The sequence below is a fragment of the Drosophila hydei genome, unplaced genomic scaffold, assembly GCF_003285905.1.
Source record: "Drosophila hydei strain 15085-1641.00,03,60 unplaced genomic scaffold, DhydRS2 tig00000315-arrow-arrow-pilon, whole genome shotgun sequence".
Lineage (NCBI taxonomy): Eukaryota > Metazoa > Arthropoda > Insecta > Diptera > Drosophilidae > Drosophila > Drosophila hydei.
This window is the reverse complement of record NW_022045707.1, coordinates 706,364-720,934: the sequence shown is the minus strand read 5'-3', so window position 1 is coordinate 720,934 and position 14,571 is coordinate 706,364. Positions and strand designations below refer to the sequence as shown.

The 14,571-nt window shown below is 35.8% G+C and overlaps 1 protein-coding gene across 3 annotated transcripts in view; it reads left to right on the top strand.

Annotated features, from left to right (window-relative positions):
* LOC111599953 (sex peptide receptor) overlaps positions 1 to 14,571 on the top strand; it is a 54,385-nt gene continuing 39,814 nt past the window's right edge. For 2 of the 3 annotated variants that reach the window (XM_023315829.2, XM_023315825.2), the window contains exons 1-2: positions 1 to 136; positions 1,760 to 2,109. The gene's annotated coding sequence lies outside the window, so the exon portion shown is untranslated. The remainder of the gene's footprint in view (positions 137 to 1,759; positions 2,110 to 14,571) is intronic. The other variant, XM_023315828.2, reaches the window with a different exon arrangement.

Here is a 14,571-nt window from a genome sequence, read left to right as displayed (position 1 = left end):
TTCAATTAATGAAATAACATTCAAATTGCAGTTTTCAATATGAATAAATAATTAATAATTTATAGTTTGAGATTTGTGATGGATTATGGATTCCTTTGCGTTCGTATTTAAACTGAAATAAATTCGCCATAAAAATGTAAATATCTCTCTCTCTTTCTACTATTTTAATATTTTATTTTACTGACACTTCGGGCAGTGCTTCGAGTTCAGCCTCAGCTTGCAAAGTCTTGAGATTCTTTTAGTGACGAGTTCAATTTCATGCTTCACCTTGTGTTTTTCTACAGATTGTTCCGTTAGCCGCCCCTTAAGGTGTGGCACGTCGTAGACTTAATATTAAAAATCAGCTTTAGTTTCTGCAGTTTCAAGAGGTATCATGCAGTCGGATGTGCTCCACTGCAACGCTGTGACTTGTTTTTATTGTTCTTCAACTCAAAAGTGAATTAAACGAAATTTTTATTGCCTCAAGAAGAATTGATTCATTTTTAATGGTAATTTTAATTTATTAACTAAATAAAAAATGTATTTAATGCATAAATTATTTACATAAAGTGAAGTGAACTTGTTAACAAAAATTCACAATTTTAATTAAATTTTTTTTACTTATTTTAATTTGAATTTATAGCAAAAAATTTCACTTATGTGTTAAAAGTATTTTATTTTTTATATTTTATGGATTCAAACATTTTTTTATTTTATGTCTATCAACTGAATCGTGCTCTGGCTTTGACTTTGACTATTGACTTTGAGATATTATTAACAAAATAAAATAAAATAAAATAGAAAAGAAAAAAGTGTCCGTGGTTCGAATTGCGTGTGTTTCACATTGATTGGAAATCCTTGCTGCAGGCAAATTTTGATTGTTCATTAGAGAGGAAAACAAATTGGATTTGTTTTTATGTTCGTGCTCTAGGTGAAAGCGGGTATATTGGTTGGGCCTCCAGTGGGCAGGGTCTAGAGACGGCGCTTGGTAACTTTTCTATTTTTTCGCATAGAGTAAAGGAGATATCTTCTATTCTGAGGGCTTCGTCCACAGCACAATCAATTCAGTTGTTCAAGTAGCTTAAGTCATCGAATTTGATATGAAGTGAGAGCAGCTGCAAGTCCCGAAGAACAGGGTATTTGTCCAGTCAGGTATAGAAATTAGTCACATCAGTTATTCAAGCATTTTTCAGTTCTTACAGAAGCGGAAAGAATCTAAATTTCAAATGGGGATTCTAGCAGCTCTACTCCTCACGGAATACAGGGTATCGTCTAGTGTGGCACTATCAACTACCATATAATTTCTCGTACGGCGATTTCAGTTATTTCAGCTTTTCTTTCGCTACTTTGCCCTTTCCACTTTCCATTTCCCCATTTCCTTTTTTCAATACAGGGTATTCCTTAGTCGTTCATAGTTAAACTCTTACATGAAATATTTGTTGTTTTCTGGTCAACAAATCAGTTTAGAATCCGCTTGCATTTTCACTCTTCGTTGTTTCCCCTTTCGTTACTTTCGCCACTATCTCTTTTCCCAGTTTCCCGCTTTCCCTCACCCCAATGCCCGTAATTGAACTAAATTATTTTCATTTTCATTTACATTCAATTTGTTGTTGTTCTGTTATAAATTCGATCGACATTTGTCGCTGTGTAATTCGCTTTGTTTGTTTAACGATTCCAATTTGCGCTCTGAGTTAATTCTAATTCGAATTCAACAATTAGGCTGGAACAAAGGAAATTTAATTGTTTAATGGCTTTTCCTGATGTTGTTTTTCCTTTTCAGTTTTTAATTGCAGCTGGACATGATGAATGGACAGTAACAAAAGCCAATATACCCTATTACTACATCGCCTACTCCAGCCCTTGCTCTCTGCCTCGTGCTCTTCGGCTCTGCGGCTCTTCCCGTTGGCTCTGGCTGTAAATTAAACGCCAAAGTCAATACTTAATTGCCTTTGTTGGCCATAAACATTATTGTTTATACTACGCGAATATATAAACAAATATTGCCCAAGAGGAAGAGGTTAAGAGCGAGCGAGAAAGAGGAAGAGACAGGCGGAGCCACAGCGGGTCTCGCCTCATTCACAGAAAAAGCAGCAGAAAGAATAGATAGAAAATTGAAATAAATATCTATAGGTGAGTACAGCACTGTTTATTAAGCAGTGCACACACACACACACACACGAACACAGGCAACACATTTAAGCACTGCTAACCTGTCGTATACTTAACGAGCATCTAAATATTGCGCATACGCAACGTTAGCCTTGATTCACAATGATGTGGGACAGGCACAGAGCGCACACAGAGGCAAGACATGCTCATACATACATACACCTATGTAAATTACAAGTAAGAATGCTTGACTAGCAGATACCCTGCAATCGGAGTATTGTTTGATCTGCCAATCTTCTTGTAAGCAAGCAGACACATGGGCACACACACACTTGCCTATACGTGTGTACACACACCCACACTCACGCTCACACACTCACACAAACAAACTTATACACTGCTGACCTGACGTATACTTAACGAGTATCAAAATATTGTGTATACGCAACGTTTGCCTTGCATAATATTGGCAGACACAACAGACCCACACACACACAGGCTATACACACACATATTAATAATAAGTAAGAATGCTCGGCTAGCAGATGTCCTGTAAGCTGAGCAACGCTTGAGTTATGCTTCAGAAGCAAAAACAACATATCGATATTTATCGATATTATGACAATGAGAAAAGATATTAAGCAAAAGCTCTAACTTGGATCCTGCAATATACAAGTTTATATATATCTAAGCTCAAGTGCTTAGCTTGAGCAGTTTTTGAGTTATGCAGGCTTAAAGCCAGCAACAGGCAGAGAGATGGATAGATCGAGTTAGCTGCTTACGCTGATCAAGTAGCTATATACCTTCAGTATACCTCACATATGCTTAGCAATAGATAATATACCCTATTTTTGGCAGCTTTTCGAAAGGGTATACAAAAATATTGCGCATACGCAACGTTAACCTCGTTTAAATTTGAAGACCTCCGCAGCAGTTTGACTCGCATATTGTTTTCTGTTTATTAATGCCTGATTTGCTGCTGGTAATCGAAGTATTATATATTTCAGAGTACATTTAACGGTTTTTGGATACATTTCGATCATGTTTCGAGCACCCATTGATTTATGAATTCCGATGAATTATGTGCGCTTAGCTACGCAGCGAGTCGAGCAGGCAGTGCGGCTGATAGGCATGCCGTCGGGCAGGTGTGGTTAATGCGCGTTCCGCCATAAAAGGTCAGCCTGAGATAGCAATTGAGTGCACACATAAGCAGCTGGAAAAACCATAAACCGAAGAGAGGCAGAGCGAAACAGGAAAAGGGAAATGTGGAAAAATGAAAAAAGGAATTTGAGAGGTGCCTAGAAACCAGCCCAAAGCCTTTAAGCTATTGCTAAAGCACTTTTTTCTTGGTAAGCTGTTGAAAAGAAATTTAGGAAGTGAGGGAGAGAGAAGGTGGGAGAGAACAGCAGGCATTACTGACTGTTAGCTAGATACTCTACCTGGCAGATAGGAAAGCACACAGATAACGAGAGACTATATGATAGTTAACACTGCGAGGGCAGATAGGGTGTTGTCAATGAGTTAAACATGCACCCTAGCTGTGTAGAGGGTAGAAAACCAAAGAAAAACGAAAGACAAATCATTAAATACTGTAGCTAATACTTGGAAAATGTTCGCTTAGCTCGAACAGTACAAGGCTCAAGGGCCGAGCGTAAACGAAGCATATTGAAGCATAAGCTCAATGTCAAGTCTTACCAAAGGAACGGAAGATCACACAGCAATGAATTCTGCTCGAGAGAGCGACTGAATTGAGAATTTTAACCATCAGCAGCTCCGAACTTCTATTGGAGAGGAGATGAGGAGAACGACCAGGGACAAGGGATTTCGATCAGCCTCGACGAGGCCATTGTCCGTGAGTGGGACTTGACCCCAGCCCAAAGCTCAGAGACAAAATGTGGGCATTGCGGGCCAAAGCAATTTCGTTCTGCATTTTTGAACATTTTCATAAATTTAAAAATTCCTTGAAATAAATCATGACAAAATCTTCGAGTGCCTAACATGGATTAATGAATTAGATTTATTTATTCAATTTATGAAATTGTAATGCGATTCTATAGAGGAAGCTTCTTAGAAAAGCTACAACAGAATTTGTATTATTTAATCGTTTCTATGACACTTTGATAAGATACCACAGCGAATTGCAAGCACTTTGCTTTCACAATCTTATTAACTGTGGTCAGTCTTCACGGTAATAAACATTTCTTTTCCTAAAACTAACTTATTTCTATTTAGCATAGGGCGCAAGTGTCCTTCTACTCGATTCTTCTAAAGTGGCTTGACTCACAGAATGTGTGCAGCTTGTCTCTTTAAGAGCTTCCGCATAAATCTTAATCAGAGAGTCGAAACAACAATCAACAATCGCCATATTTGATTTATATATATCTGTTGTCATCTAGAGTAAGAGAGATAGATTTTTTATTAGGAAAGTCTTCGAACTTCAGGCGAAATAGCATAGACCAAGCCATGAAATTATATTGTTTTTAAATATTATTAATTGTATCATATATATATTTCTATCTAGCCTGGTATTTTAAGACTTCTGCTGCCCAAGCAAGAGTTGCACTTGAGCCAAACGCTTAATATTCTTATTTGAAGATGTTCCAATTGGACATCTGACTGTGCGTTCCAATCGGACATGTTGCGATACTTCTTGCTTATGGTTTGCTAACAAACTAGTTGTTGTGCGTGTGTGTCACACGTATATAGCCGGAAGCACAGGCTTGGGTCAAAGAGCAAACGGAAAACCACAAAAGGCAATAGACGAAACAAGATTTGGCTTGACCTTAAGTCTTTGCTGAAGTGTGTGCGTGAGTGTGTGCGTGAGTGTATGCATGTGGAGGTTGGACATCAAAGACTAAATAGTTCTAAATCGGAAAATGAAAAATTGCACTCGGAATAAGTGAGATGCCAAATGCTATCTGAAAGCTGTGCAAATAAGACAATGGCAACTCCCTCGCCAATTGGCATGTGTCCGAGGAGGCATGAGGGTGGGTGACGTGGCACTCAGCTGGACACTTTTTAATATGCCACAGCAAGAGAATGTCGTTTTATTAAAAACAGAAAAAGAAGCTGACAAACACATAAAAAAAATGCAGATAAAAAGCGAAAAGGAATTGAGCTGAGGCACGCCGCATGAGCCTCGCCTCACTTCATTACGCCAAATTACTTTGGAAATCTTTATTAAATATATATGTATATAGAAGTATGTATGCAATTTGGTAGCCAAACGGTACTTAGCCAGCTGCCCCAGCCCCCACTAAGTCTTATTTATGTGAGTTTATTGCCGCTGGACATGAGCCTCAATTTATTTGGCTTGCATGCCAGCTAATTAGCTGTCAGAGCCATCCCTCATTGAACCTGATTGGTAAGAGCAAGCTCACGCACGGAGAGAGAGAGAGAGAGATAGAAGGAGAGAGAGATAGAGAGAGAGACACACATTGGCCTTTACAGTTTGGTAATTGACAAAATTTCTAATTACCTTTTTAGGCAAACTTCTCTTTGATAGATAGATATGTATTTTATATAAATATACCGGATTATCTAGATAGTTATACACATAACCACATTTCCATACATTGCGTGGACCCATTTCAAAGTCAAAGAGATCAGATTTCAACATATTCATTCCGATAACATTCGTTTTTCATATTGTGAATCACATGAGCATATTCAGGGCATATTGGTTTTGCTACTCAAGAGCTCAAATTAAGTATAGCAATTAGTTCGCATTTGTATAAAATTTCTATTGCACACATAGTTACAGGGTATGTGGGCAGTCGGTCAAGCCATATGTTGTTGTATGTTAAATATTGAGAGCATTATGAGTCACGTTTTATTTATGTCACAGAGCTCAAATTTCCAATTTATTAGAAAACGTCTTATCCGATTACGTCAATCGAGTAATACGAGGTGACTTCAAAGTGGGCAGAGATAAAGAGGAGCAGGCGTAGCTGCAGAGAGAGAGGAAGAGCAGAAAGGATTGTGGAACGCAGCTAGAGAGATAAGTAGATTCCTTTGGTTTAATTAGGCAAATTTTGTTGGCATTTCATCTTTTACTTCTGCTCGGTGTCTATGAATACATTTTGTGCTTGTCACTAGCAACTCTAAACAATGAGCATGAAGCACAGAAAGTGAAACTGAAAGGGGCAGGGGCAGTGTGAGTGCGAGAGCTAGGGGTAGCTTTCTCTCTCTCTCTCTCTCTGGTATATTTCGTTATTAATTTTAATTAAAAAGCGCCTGACTTTAGCTTGGTTCAACGAAATTTCATTTGGTTGCCCAACGTGTTGATGCCTCACAACAGGCAACAGGCAGCAGGCAGCAGGCAGCAGGCAACAGAGGCATAAAACAGACAAACAAACAAATAATAAAAGAACATTTTCCACAAGTCGCCCGCAGATGTCTTCAAGTGCACTTGGCGAAATAAGTGTGGAGTTAAAAGTTTTGCCTCGAAATTCGTTTTCAACTCGAATTGTTCAACTGTTTTACTGCTGCTACTTGATTTGAGAATTGTTTTTACGCTTTGCTTAATTCAAGTCGAATTCAAACTTGATTTAAAATTCATTTAAAATTTACTTGTCTTCATATGATATATAGTTCGATATATATGTCGACTCTGTTTCAGTTCATGCTCCAAATAGAGTCCTTAGACATTTCGATTTATTTATTTGATATCAATCAAAGAAAGTCTCGTCTAGTTAATCTGAACCACTCTGAACTCTTTTTATGGCAGAGAGTTATTTTCAGGCACTGAAAAGATTGAATTACCAACCTGATTCCACATCTAATTGTTCCTTTTGTTCCCCAATATCACAAGTAAAATGTTCAATGTTCAATGTTTGCTCAGTGCCTGCAGCAGCTGATGAAGCCTTTGTACAGCTCGCTTTGAAGGTATTTGCATCTGAGAGGGGAAAGTGCTTCGATAATGTGCTTAGGTCCATTGACATCCAAACTGAATATATTGAACAATAAAGCAAAACATTTTCATTATTATTTTACATTATTTTACATTTTATTGTTTGCTTTATTCAAAATTAAATCTTGCCATGATTTAGTTTTCAAGCAATTATGCTCTGGTCGGAGTACAGTTTGTAGTTATAAATTAATTACATGTTTATTAAGTCTCCAACATAGTTCACACAGTCAGTTTTTATTTTGTGAGGTTACGTTTCAGGTGGGGTGGCCTTTGTTGAGGTGAAAATTTAATGCGATTGTGTTGATTTGCTTTCCATTTATAAGTAAACAAAACATTTTCTTCGCCTTGTTCTTGAGTCCTTCAAGTTGTTCTAACTATTCCATTCCCGGAGAACAATACAAAAATTATACTTTCTTTTAAGTTTTGTCTGAAAAACAAAGTTATTCACATTGAGGCTGGATGCTTGCTTTAAATTTTCAGCAATTATCTCTCCTCGTATCACATGCTAAAGTAAATATTCCAAAGCATAAACTTGAACAGTTTACTGTCTATCAAGGGTTGTTTTAATATATTTCAATTTGTATTCGCTCTTATGTTAGCTAATCAATTCCAAGTTTAGCTAATAAACGCAATTTTCAGCCACGTTTCACTCTGCAGCAGAAATTCTCATTTCAGTCGGGAAATTTCATATTTGTTCAAATTTAGGGAAAACTATTTTTCATCAAAATTTTTTTATCAGAGGTGAAACAAAATTTCGCACTTTCATAAATGCATCAAAATCGTAAATGCGTAAATCAAAAAAGTTTTAGTTTTTCTGCTAGGATTCGCCTCTTATTAAATTTTCCATGCGAAAAATGTTCATTTAATAATATATATGAATATATATTTGTAGACTTTTTATACTTCCGTCTGTTTTGGTTTTAATTTTGCATCATATTTACCCACAGACATAGTTGAGCGAATTTTCCATTTTGATTCATGGTAAAGCCCTTTAATTATTTAACTTATACATATATTTAACTTATATATTAAATATATATTAAAATGTCTTTTTATTGTAAATTTAATTTAGCAAAATTTCTATCAAAATTTCATAAGACAAATAGATTTTAGATTTTAGTTATTCTATGTTTATTAATAAAACTATATTTATCACCTAAAATACACATGGAAATAATAATAGTAGAAACTTTCCGACTTTTAGAACTTGATCAAACCCAAATGATTTACATGGATTGTTTTCTCTATCTGAGTCTCTTTACGAAATCTTAGACCTAAATATATATTTTATATATTTATATATTTTCCATTTGAAATAATCTTAAAATACATTTCTTTGTCCTTCAATTTCCTCAAACACTTCTACAATTTTCCTAAAGCTTCATTTACACTTTTTAGTTTCTGGGAAAAATGTAAATTAAAATGTTAAAATTTAATATTTGGTTCAAGTTTTACCTTATATATACATCTATAAAAATTCATTGAAAATAATATTTTTAGATGAAGTTGCAATAAAAATGAAATTTTCACTCTAAATCTAAATGTCGAGAATTTTTCATACAACATGGATTTTGTTGCATGATTTAACCTTCCGCTGTAGTCTAAATTTAAATCAGAATAATTCATTTTTGATCTAAATTCAGTGAAAAGTGGAAAGTTCTACGCTTAAAATTCAATACGAGCAAAGGTATTCAACGGATCATTCAGCCGTACAGGCAGCATTTGCTTGTCTCTAAGTGTATGCCTATCCATACACTCACACACACACACACACACACACACTCTTTGCCCCTTTGAGTTATGTGTTTTATGCTTTTTGGCTGTCTGCGTTTATGGCCATCGGTCCACTTGGCCATGTTTCACTTAGTGGCAGCAAAGTCTTTGCACACGTTGTTTTTTCTGCTGCTTTCTGCTCTTCAATAAATAACAAACAATTCCTTTCAGCCCAGCTACACATTTGCTGTCTGCCCATCGCCTTTCGTTCACTGGGAACGTGAGTTTATGTAAATGCTAGCAGATTTTCCGTTGTTTGCCCAATGGCATTCGGAAGAAAGAAAAATAAAACCCGTCTAAACAAGTGGCGAAAATGATATAGTTGAGAGTTGCCTGATTAGAGTATATTCTGTAGGCAGAAGTACATTTTCATCAGAAATGAGCAGAACAAGAACAATTACATAAATAAAATATCAATTTTCCTTTGAATTGCCTGAGTTGAAAGTGAGCAACAATGGAAAAGGCATACAAAAAGCGAGAGTTTCTCAAATTGTTTCTCTTATATTCTCCCCTCTTGCTTCCAAAGAAGAATAAGTAGAATCGAACCTTAAGCTAAAGACAAATTAAAATCGGAAAAAGAGGCTATTCAATAATTTAAATTTTTTCCATTTAAACAAGATTTAACTCTCTCTAATCGATATTTATCGCTATAGAACAGCATGAATAAGCGCATATTTCTTATTATTCTTATTATTCTTATGTCTTGTTCTACTTATAAATTTATTCTGTTTCATCTGCTTCTTCATCTTCTTCTACCTGTCATGGGAAGGTTCCTTCTTTTCCCCTTTTTTTACAGGGTATGCAAGTGCTAAAAGCGGTTAAAGTCCCATGGTTTTCAAAGTTTCAACTTTGGAATTTCAATTATTTTTAGCTTTAGTTTATTTTATTTAACTTGTTGCGATTTCTCTAGATTCGAGCTGTGAATTGAATTTGGTTCGGCTTGTGGTTTAATTTACTTTTTTGGCATTTGTTTGTGGCATTTCATTGGCCGACAACGCAACGTTCATTAATATTGAGTGCCTGTGCGAAATGTTGAGTTGTAATAAATTTAGCATTAGGCGTAGTTAATAATTAAACGAAATTCCATTACGTTCCATTGAGGATTAAGGTGGTCTTCCCATATTTATATATATATATATATACAGCAGTATTTAATTTGTTTTTTAGCGAGCTTTCATATATTTAATTTAAATATAAAGTTAACTTTGCTTTCACATTACGCGGTGGGCCAACGGTAAGCTCTCGTTTCATATAATCTTTGACCCTTTTTGCCTGTGAATGCGGGAAAACTCTGTTGAATATTAAAAAGCTCTGCAAAATGAGTTTAAGACCGATTAACAATTCGGCTTAAAGATTTACAGACTGCTGGCTGTTTGCACTTAGCAGAAATTTTTTTTAACGCAAATTTATGTTTAATAATATAATAATATTATCAATCAGTCGTAGAGTTCGTCTGTCAACCTCATTACAGTTAAGCTCAACTAAAAAGTCTCATATATTTACATCAATCCCAAGTCTGAAGTCTGCTCAAATGAGCATTAGAAGGCAATCAAATGACTTGACAAAACTGAATTTAAAGTCATTTCCAAGCGCCCAAGTGCTTGACCAAGCGGAGGCCATTAGTGTTTGTGATCGTCATTAGTCAAGCGAGAAGAGAAATGGACTTGTGTCACGCGTAAAGCTACTTGATTGGCCTCTATTTTGTGACTAGCGTGGGTCAAGGACTTTGTCAAACAAATGCATTTCATGACGAACCACAAAATAGAGCCTCAAATTACGCATACGCCGCATGTTACGCAAACCCGCATCAATTTACAACTGTCAATGCTCATTAACGCATTAGAGAAAGAAAGGAAGACACAGAGGGAGAGTGAAAGAGAGTGTAAAAACTAGTGCTTACGATTTGCCGCAACCCTTGAGGCTTCTGTGTTTTATTGAGTGAGCAAAACATGTGTCCAACAGCATTTATGAGCCTCCGCCTCGAGTATGTGTTTCACTTCAAATAAATTGCAGACGTGACCAAAATTTTAGAAATTTCCTTCAGTTTTTTAGGCGCTGTAAACGCCGTAATAAAGCTAGCACAAGTTTTCGACGCGTGCAGTGCCTGACTAGTAAATACCCTCATTATGTGCATATTATACTGATATATTCCTACGGATAGATGAGACTGGAATACTCAAAGGGTTTTCTACTCTTCTACTCTTCTTCTCCTCTGCCCTTCTAATCTTCTACTTTTATACTTTTATACTTTTATACTGCTATACTCTTCTACTCTTCTACTCTTCTACTCTTCTACTCTTCTACTCTTCTACTTTTCTACTCTTTTACTCTTCTACTCTTCTACTCTTCTACTCTTCTACGCTTCTAGTCTTCTACTCTTCTGCTCTTCTACTCTTCCACTCTTCTACTCTTCTACTCTTCTACTCTTCTAGTCTTCTACTCTTCTACTCTTATACTCTTATACTCTTATACTCTTATACTCTTATACTCTTATACTCTTATACTCTTATACTCTTATACTCTTATACTCTTATACTCTTATACTCTTATACTCTTATACTCTTATACTCTTATACTCTTATACTCTTATACTCTTATACTCTTATACTCTTATACTCTTATACTCTTATACTCTTATACTCTTATACTCTTATACTCTTATACTCTTATACTCTTATACTCTTATACTCTTATACTCTTATACTCTTATACTCTTATACTCTTATACTCTTATACTCTTATACTCTTATACTCTTATACTCTTATACTCTTATACTCTTCTACTCTTCTACTCTTCTACTCTTATACTCTTATACTCTTATACTCTTATACTCTTATACTTTTCTACTCTTATACTCTTATACTCTTATACTCTTATACTCTTATACTCTTATATGCTATATACAACATGCATATAGACATATTTATTTATAACTAATATAGCATTTCTTATACATAATCATTGGGTATAACATATGTACACATAAAAACTGTCTAGCTCTGACTAGCATTTATTTACACAAGTCACAAGTTAAATGGGCTCGCTTTAAGGATCAGTGGCAAATCAAATTGATATATGGCTATGGGGCACGTGCTTTACGAAAGGAAATAAAAAAGCAGAAACAAATGTCTACCTTAATTGTGGCGCAAGCTGCGACCGGTGCGACCAGCAGCCGGGAGAAACTTTCAATGAAGATAAATTGTAGCTAAAGAAATTTGCCTAAATGATGTCGAAGCCTGGAAGGAAAACAATAAATGGCTGCCAAGGCTCAGTAAACAGCGATTTACAATTAAATTGAATTGAATCGAATTGAATTTCGAGCTGTGCTTCAAATCCTTTGAGCTACGAAATGCAATTGATTTGATAATCGAGCTTCATTTGTAATTATATTACAACGCAAGCCCTCATTTACAGAGTGCGAAGCCATCTCTATCTGGTTACCTCGTGGCAACATCTGGGCGCGAGCACAACAAAGCCACAACTCCCAGTTCCAAGATAACAGCATCATAGTCCGCCCAGCTTTGCCAGCTTCCACAGCTTGATTAAGGTAAGAGCTAAACTAACCGGGGAATAGTAAAGCTCAAAGGAAATGGCATATATGGGAGCAAGGCAGGTTTATGCGATTAACTCCCACTGGATATTTGTATTTTCTGCTGAACGTCTTGCAGCAATTGTTTTATATTTCAATCATTCAAGAAATTCTTAGAAATAATTCTTATTTCATTTGGTTAGTTGACTGGATCAGTGCATATTATCTTTCTTGGTTTTACAGGGAATCTCTTAGTTGTTTGATTAGTGTATTTTGCAACCACTTCTCAGTAGTTTATTATATACCATACCATAAAAGATATACTGGGTGCCTTAAACTTTCCACACGACAGACCAGGCAATGAAATTTTCACTTTTATAGGGTACCTTTAGTACTTATTGTCAACGAAATATGTATTTTAAATTCTTAGTAAATAACTGCTATACAATCTTATATTTAGGTACATCCAACTTCATACAGCTTTATCTATAAAATCCTAGTAAGAAAGCTATCACTTTATTTTCTAGGGTATCTGTTAGTCGCTTTGTTGATTAATTGATATATATTATAAACTACTGCTTACAATCTCATTAAAGTTTTTACAAATGCATCTTCCTACAAATGCATCAACTATAAATTTCTTATTTTCTAGGGTATCTCAAAGTTGTTCCATTGCCATAATTAATTCAAAGGTATAGATATCTATAGCCTATGTTCTCAGTTTCTAGGTTTTTACCGGCCACAAAGTTATATTGACAAATATTTTTATTCTTTTTTTTATAGGGTATTTAGCTAGGTAGTACACGTATATTTTCAAATTAAACTTCTAGTTCAGCTGACTTTGCGTTCACATTTATTACTGTAGAAATGTCATTATAGATATGCGGCGGCAGCAGCTGTTGGGACTTGACTGTTGCTGCCTGCCAAGGACAACAGCAGCAGCAGCAACAACAACAAACACAACAGCAACAGCAAAAACAACCACGGTAATACCTGTAACAACACCTGCAATGTTGTCCTGGTAATTCCACAGCTTATGGCATCCATTAAAGCCAACCTCCGTCTATTTGTCTATTCGCAACAATTTGCTGAGCTGGACAGCTTTTCATGCCTTCTGCCTTTTGCTGTTGCGCTTATTGTTGTTGTTCCTCTACTTCTTCCATTTGTTGTAGTTAGCTTTACTGGTAAAAAAGCGGGCACGTGTCTGGCATTTCGGCGTGTTGCCATAATCTTGCCTAGAGCTGGAAAGATGTGCGAAGAAGAAGTAGAAAAGTTTTATTAAATCAAATTTTATTAATTATTTTTTTTATCAAAAATGTTCAAGCTACCCTCGTCTGACAGCTATGTAAAGCACGTACTGCATATATATATTGTGTATATAGTATTTGTTTCGCTTGAGCAGATACGAAATCAATATTTGTTCAAGTTTTGCTCTAAAAATTGAGAATTGACACCTTAAAAAAACTGAAAAAAAATTTTGCATTGAATTCTGATTCTTTATAGGTCTCTATGGATATAATTTTAGTTGATTCCAACTATTTGTATAGCCTTTAGCAATTGAAATGTGTAAATTCAAAGTCTACCCAAAAAGACCTCATAAAGTCTGAACTATTTCATAGGGTATAGACAGTAGCCCTCAAAATATTAACTAGCTGCAAGCATGTAGCAAACACAATTTCATGTTTGTTCTCACTTGTTTATTTTTATGACCTTTGGGTTTTTGGCTAAAACTTAGGTTAAGGAGCTGTGAACATTTGGTGATACTCGTTCACAATATAGAAAGGGGCTATTGGCTTTGTGATGTGGAAGATTCTGTGAGTACAACCCTTCGAGTGGTTAACGGGTATTATGTATTCGGCTATGCCCTACATCCCTCTGTTTACTCGTGTTTTTCTGTTTATTTGACTGCGCTCGACAGTCAAATATGAAATGTGTTTAGGTTTGCTTAGCTTTCGTGGAATGAAACAAATATTTGCCATGTTCTTAATTATGCTTCGAAATACAATATTCTTGCTTGTCATTCATTGCCAGCTGGAGATCGAAATCTTGGCTACATAAAGCCCCAAAAATATGAAAATGCTTGTTTGCTCTGTTTCCCTTACTCACTCTCTCGCAGTCATCTAGTCTCCACTGCCCCCCTCTCTTTCTCTTTTTTCTATAATTTGGTATTGTTATTGACAATTATTTGTGAGGTTTTCCTTTTGTGATGTTGGCTTTTTGGGGGCATTGCCAATTGACAGCGATTAATGTACGTCACAGCTGTGGGCC